Here is a 7694-nt window from a genome sequence, read left to right as displayed (position 1 = left end):
CAGTTTCGCTTATCAACTCCTCTTAGTTTTGGTGTTACTGATGACGGCCGACTTGAATCACAACTGACAACGGTCGATAAAGTATGATAGGCGAAATGAAAGAAAATAACGTCCAGAAAAAGAAACAGAAAAGTAGAAAGGACGAAAGAAAGAACAAAAGAACGCAGTTCTTACATGGAATGAAATTTGACAAATACAGTATTATTTCTGAACAAAGAGCATAAGAAAATGGAAAGTCAATTACATTCTTAGAAATGGTAAGAAGGATTATTGTTGTACGTGGAATGCGAAAAACTAACAAATTTATTTCGGGGGGGGGGACTTGAGCCCGATAGCCTCCTAAATACGCCACTGAAGACAATTCTGCTCCTCTGATTCTTCACAGCATTGTTTTTCAACTTCATAAATATTTTGAACATCGCTTATATATATATATATATATATATATATATATATATATATATATATATATATATATATATATATATATATATATATATGAGAACGGTCTTACTCGTCCCAACCAATGTTGAAGACAGATTTGCGCCGATGCGTCCTACCCTTATGCCGTGTAAGCTAAAGGATATGGTAATGATAAGAATGAATGAAAAATAGTGTAATGAAGAAAATGGGAGGAAGAAGAACCCCGAGAAACCTCAGACACACTGTGTTTGTCCACCACAGAATCCACTTCGCGCGAGGAAATTCTGAAGTTCAGGAAACACAAATATAACATCAATTTATAATTTTTATTGTGAAGATCCGAGAAAGTAGCTGCACAGATACTGACTTATATACTTGTTTCTCTTTGACAAAATTACAACTGAAGTCATCAGAGTAGATTGTAATTAATTTCTTAATTGTGACACTGTCATCCAAAGTGTTTACTCTGAGAATTGCTTGAAAAGTCAAGTAAATATATCTCATTTCTGTACACCGAGAATTCACCTGAGATACGATCTTGTGTACGATTACATCAAAAAGCCAATATTTTAAATTGTTCTTCTCTGATTTCTTCTCGGAGTGGTTCAGTATCAAATGCGGGATTCAATTTCTTACATTGATATGATCTAGATTTTATCTTCAAACGTCCGGAAGAATTAATGGTTGTAACTTAGAGAAATGTAACCTACCCGTTTCTTCTGCCATAGGTTTTATAGTCTTAAATCGTACACAGGGCTCCCTTGTGGCTATGTGGATAGCGTACGCACCTTTGGTATGGGAGACCCGGGTTCGATTGCCGGAGGAAACTCATGTGTATCGGAAACTATGTTAAGTTGTATGCCCAAGACTCATAGTCTTCTGCTGAATGGGATGCTTAACTCAAATCCACTCCAATTCGTGTACATTCCATCTTGTTTCAGAAATGCTATGGAGAGATTGCCGACCCTTGTATTTTAATAATCTCTGTGGGACAAATTTGATTTTCAGTCTTAGCGTCCCGTTCATCATCGAGGCTATATGAGACGTGGACCTACAATTTAACATGTAATCCGAACCAAATAAGCTCCCGCCAAGAATCGAACCTGGGTCCCTACGCTAACCGCTCATCCACTAGGGAGCTCTTTGTGTGGACTTGAAAATACCCCAGTAACTATACATAAGTCACTAAATTTTTGTATTACCAATAGACTAAATTTTTCTCCTTTCACCAAAGGTGTTTAAAAGTTCGCTAAATCCAGATTTTTAAATCTAATTTTAATTTGATCTCTAGAAAGGTTATGAAATATATACATATATATATATCACGTATCGCACTCCCTCTAGAAGGTTTGGGTCCCCATTTATCGGGATTCCTATACCCCCTTATTGTTAGTCCTGATGATATGCCTAGATTTAACATTGGCTACACAGTCGAACACAAACAAATTGTGGGCAATATCAATTTTGAAAATGCACTTGGAGAGTTTCTAAGCAAACAAATTATTATATTGAGTGCTTGAACTCACCTTGAATAAATTTAACTGTGGCGTGAACAGCTGATAGCGTAGTAACCCAATAATGTGCTTGGGACAATTCGTATTGTATGCATTCTGTTTATAATATAATAGATTTGATCATTATAATATGCTCATCTGGCAACCCTTAGCTTATAAGTCGATTTTGTATAAGTCTTCACGATTGTGGTATAAGATAAGCTAGAGAGAACAATACCGTGGCAAACAACACCAAAATGGAGTCATGGCAAACAACACGTAATAGCAATTTGATATTTTACATGGTTTAGGACATGTGATAATGAATGTTAATGTTGGCAATACTGCTAAAAGTCGTGAAATTAGGAGAATATGTAGTAATCACGACTCCCAAAAACTGTTGGTCAAGTGTCAAAAGTACGAAAACAAACAACGATCATTTTAAAAATTTCTCGCAACTACGTCATTTTAAGAAGTATTGCCAACTGTAACAAGTATAGTGTAATGTCCAAGAGGTCGGGCACCCGAAAAATATAACCTCAGTGCAGAAAGGGGGCAATCACTCCAGCAAATAACAAGAACATTCATTTTTAACAGTTATAAATTCATCAAAATTAACATATAAAAACAAACAAATTATCTCATTGCGTTAGAGCATGTACGATTTATTGAACTTTTACATCATGTCTCTCCGGTCTTCATAAAATAACCAACTTTTTTTTTAACATATACTGAGTAAACGTTAATGTTATTTTAAATGGTTACCTCGTTCAAATCCTCATGATTTGATTACTTTCTATTAATTACTTTTAGTTTGTTGCTTGATATTCATAAATACTTTCTTTCTGTATGCTTTTTACTAGACTATCCAGTTATTTGATGATAATACAAACAGAGTTCGGTGTTTTTCGTTTGGCAGATTTGTCAATTGGCAGATTTGGTAATTGGCAGATTTGGTAATTGGCAGATTTGGTCATTGGCAGATTTGGTAATTGGCAGATTTGTCAATTGGCTGATTTGTCCATTTTCACGATTGGCGCATATGGTCATTTTCGCGTTTGGCAGATTTGGTAATTGGCAGATTTGGTAATTGGCGGATTTGTCAATTGGCAGATTTGTCCATTCTCGTCATTGGCGCATTTAGTCATTTTCGCGTTTGGCAGATTTGGTATTGGCAGATTTGGTAATTGGCAGATTTGGTAATTGGCAGATTTGGTAATTGGCAGATTTGGTAATTGGCGGATTTGTCCATTGGCTGATTTGTCCATTTTCACAATTGGCGCATTTGGTCATTTTCGCGTTTGGCGCATTTGGTAATTGGCAGATTTGGTAATTGGCGGATTTGTCATTTGGCGGATTTGTCCGGGTCCCATTTTTTTGTTGAGTTAATTATGCATTTTTACACTCTATCATTTTTTATAAATTGTGCCTTTAGTACCTTGACTGCCACCATTTCTGTTGACCACTATCACCTGCGTGCCACTGGCAACAGTTCGCCAGTAATATTTTGTGTTCACCTTTGTTTTAGGGGCATAAATGTATGTGTTTTTTTTGTGTATGGTTTTGCTTATACGTGGCGTGAATATTAAATTTTTACTCCTATGCCATATGTATATAATTGCATACACACCTATATAATAAACGCCACAAAGTGCAATACATTGTTTGTGCATGGAAAATCACACAAATGGCGCTGCACGGGAGAGCCGTGTGTATGAAATTCCATATACATGGCAGTCTATGTGTCAGGGACAATACTTCCAATTGCAATCTCTCTTATGGCATATACAGGGTCCGAATTTATATTCACTAAAATGCTGAAAATATGCACTTAAAAGTTGCAAAGCATTATAAAAACAAGCTAGAATCATTTGTTTATAATGCTTACTGCGTGCTTACTATTAGGGACTTTTGAAGTATTTCTGAAATCGAATTTCATCTATTGCCTATTAAAGATTATTTTAGGCAGAAAATAACCTTTCAACATCAACTGACGTAGTTGAACGATATTTGAACGATAGAACAGAAATTTCGATTCATTCATCTGGCAAAGATAACTGATGTAACACTGTATTGGTTGATTGACTTGATCTTACCTAATTCTGAATCTGAGCTAAGCACCTTGGCCAACTTCTCTTCAACCTTTTACTTCCAGTTTCGCTTGGGACAGAATTTAAAGTAGTCGTTTTCTTAAGAAGTTAGAGTGATTCGTAGAGGAGTGTTCCTTTAATTAATTTATTTAACTATTGTCAAAAAATGTACCTTGAAAAGAATTATTTGTGTTTGAAAGGTATGCTACTTTTGTAGAAAAGAGTACTCCCGTTAATGGTTTAGGATGTTAAGAGTATGATTTGATTTTCGGTTTAGCATCCCTTTCAGCAACAAGGCTATATGAGACGTGGACCTACAGCTTAACGTGGGATCTGAACCACATGAGTTTCCACCAGGAATCGAACCCAGATCTCCCACATCAAAGACACGTACACTAACCGCTTAACCACGAGGAAGCTCTCATGCTAAAATAGTGTATCTCATGAGACCCTTCTGTTAGAGAGATTAAAGTTTTTATATGGCTTTCTTATTAAAAAATAAATGGCACCAGCCTTTTAGAAAATTTCACTTATACGGAGGACGTGAGTGGCAATTTCTATAATATTTTTCTAGATATAAAACATTCAAATATACCTTTCAAAAATTTTCCATAGGCTATTCTCTTCGTGTGTAGAACGGCCATTTCAGCTAGTAAATACTAAATGAAGCTCACCTGAAAAGTCCACTTTACCATGGTTCAAAATTTGTATAACATTTTAAGATATTCCGAAGATATTTGTATATATATATATATATATATATATATATATATATATATATATATATATATATATATATATATAATTTATATATATATTCCGAATTATAATACACACAAATGAATAACGTTTAAAATATGATTTTCACGCATTTTTTCTGTTCGAGAACTTTACTTAAAATATCTAGCATTGGCTTGGAAGATCCTAAGTCGGCTTTACTCCCACTACTGATATCTGCACAGAGTAAAGCCGAGTTTGGATCTTCCAAGCCAATGATAGATACTCTAAGTAAATTTCTCAAAAATACCTTCTTGATAATTTGAGAGTTTATCTCCTGTAACGCAAAGGTTTACGGTATTTAGTTACTATACGTTGGTACAGCATTGTTAATTACTAGGGCGTCTCATTTCTACAAATTCATTTATTGTTATTCGATTATACTCTCAATATTATTTGCTTAGATAAATGATAAAAGAAAGTTACACTATATTTCATTCACCTCTCACATGTACTGCACCGCCCACAATCGTCATAGAAGCGTTCGCATCTTGTTTTTCTTCAACCTGTCCATATCAATTAGGTTTTGTTATCTCTGAAGTATGTCTCCCTAAAGAAATGCATTGCAAAACTTTCGCTAAGAACAAACACAAAGGTTAAAAATACTGGGAACATTTTATAACATATACTTGAAATTTTGACCTTTAACAACTAACAATGAAAACATCGTGATCAGTGAATGCTGCTCAACAGATCTTTGGTAGCTACCGGTATTTCCTGATGATTATCGTGCATTAAGCATTTCCCCCCCCCCCCTTAAATTCACACATATATCAAACCAAGTATTAAGTCTTCCAAGAATTTTCTATGTCACGACATATTATATGCTACCTATGGAATGCTGAGTATATAACTTCTCGCTATACATTCATTTAGTTTCGTAATGTGGAACACGATTCTTCTTTTTTAAAAGTCACGTATTGAGTGACACACAGAATAAAGGACGAAAGGAACACTAAGTACCAAGAGAATTTAATGTGATAGCATTATAATTTGTAATATCATTTTATGACTAAGTCAGATTTCTCAGAGCCAGCAAGAAGAAAATTTCATGAAAAAAAAAAAAACTAATGCCCATGCCACTGATTAAAAGTTTTCAAACTTGTGTAAATTTCAAAATGCGCTTTTCATTCTAGTCTGAGGGTTTTAAATGCAATGAAACTATTTTTAAAATGCCCATGCGTGGAGAAATAAAGAAAATAACCTCAAAATTACAAGGATTCAAATAACCTCAAAGAACTTTGAAGTAACACTTATGACAGTGATCACTGGCGCAAATCCTGGGAGGATGAGGGGGACATGTCCCCCTAATCCTGAGACTGGAGGACTGTCCCCCAATAATCCGATTTGAAATGTGTTTTTTTTGGGGGGGGGGGGAGAAATGTGATGATCTGTGTCCGACTGCCACTTCATCTACATTGCCTGATATATAATATACAACAGGTTCACCTCAAGAATCAGATTCATCTACCGTAATATGAGTCTCATCTCCCCTCCCCCCAGGAATAAGCCTCAAATCTGCCCGCCTCCCAATGTTAAAGAAAACTCTGCTCCCCCAGATTCTCCACAGCATTGTTTTTCAACTTCATAAATATTTTGAACATCGCTTTAAAATAAATAAATAAATAAAAACAGTAACGGTCTTAACCGTCTCCCCAATGTTGAAGACAGATTTGCGCCGCTGGGAGTGATGGCAGTGCTCAAGCTTAAATACATTTCTAATTGCGCTTTCTATACTAATTTGAGGTCACTGAATAAATTGATTTTTTAAAGCTTCCATAGAATCACGAGAAAAATGACTCCAAATTTGAGAATCGCAACTTCAATAATACTTTTCTCGCGATCATGGACGAGCATATTTAAAAATAGTTCCATTAGATTGAATTTTCTCACATAAGCACAAACGCGCAATTAGAAGCTTACCCAGACGCAATTTTTATTAGCAGCATGTGCGTTACTTCTGAATAAGGTATTGTTACAAAATTTGTCATTCAATCCAGAGATGGCCAATTTAATAATTTGTCCTCAAGAGGGCTACTGTAACCCTCACTCACCCTCATTTTAATTGGGGACGTAAATATTATTTGCGGATAAGGGTAATTGAAAGTGAAGGAGTCACTATTATTTCAGTGTGAGTAAGGATGAACAGAAGATATTGATCTGAGTATGAGAGTGAGAGAGCGAGGGAAAAGAATTGATTTGAAAGTTAGTAAGAATGAAGGGGAAATATTGATTTGAGGGTGAGTGAGGACAAGCTGAAAGATGTTAATTTCAGGATGAGTGAGGACGTGGGGGAAAACATTGATTTGAGAGTGAGTGATGACAGAGGGAAAATATTGACTTGAGGATGAGAATGAGTAAAGAGGAGAAGAAAATATTGATTTGAAGGTAGGTGAGAATGTGGGCAAAATACTGATTTGAGGGTGAGTAAGGAGGGAGTAAAATATTTATTTGAGGGTGAGTAACGATGTGGGGAAAATACTGTTTTGAAGGTGAGTGAAGATGAGGGTAATACATTGATTTCAGTGTGAGTGTGGGTGAAAACAAGGGGGAAATATTGATTTGAGAGTGAGCGAGGACGAGAGAAAAAATGATTTGAAAGTGGGTGAGAACAAGGGGAAAGTATTAATTTGAGAGTAAACAAGGAAGATGGGACTATTAATAAAAAAAAGTGAGTACGAGAGGACAATATTAGTTTGATGGTTAAAAGTGAGTGAGGACGAGAAGAAACTATTGGTTTGAGAGTGAGTAAAGACAAGGGAAAATATTGATTTAAGTGTGGGAGTGAGTGAGGACGAGGGTAAAATATTGATTTGAGAGTGAAGATGAGGGGAAAATATTGATTCAAGAGTGAATGAGAACTAGGGGAACTTATTGATTTAAAAGTAAGGGTGAGTGGGAGGAGAAATGC

The sequence above is a fragment of the Thermobia domestica genome, chromosome 12 (assembly GCF_964235325.1).
Source record: "Thermobia domestica chromosome 12, izTheDome1.hap1.1, whole genome shotgun sequence".
NCBI classification, from domain to species: Eukaryota; Metazoa; Arthropoda; class Insecta; order Zygentoma; family Lepismatidae; genus Thermobia; species Thermobia domestica.
Note: the sequence above shows the minus strand (reverse complement) of the source record.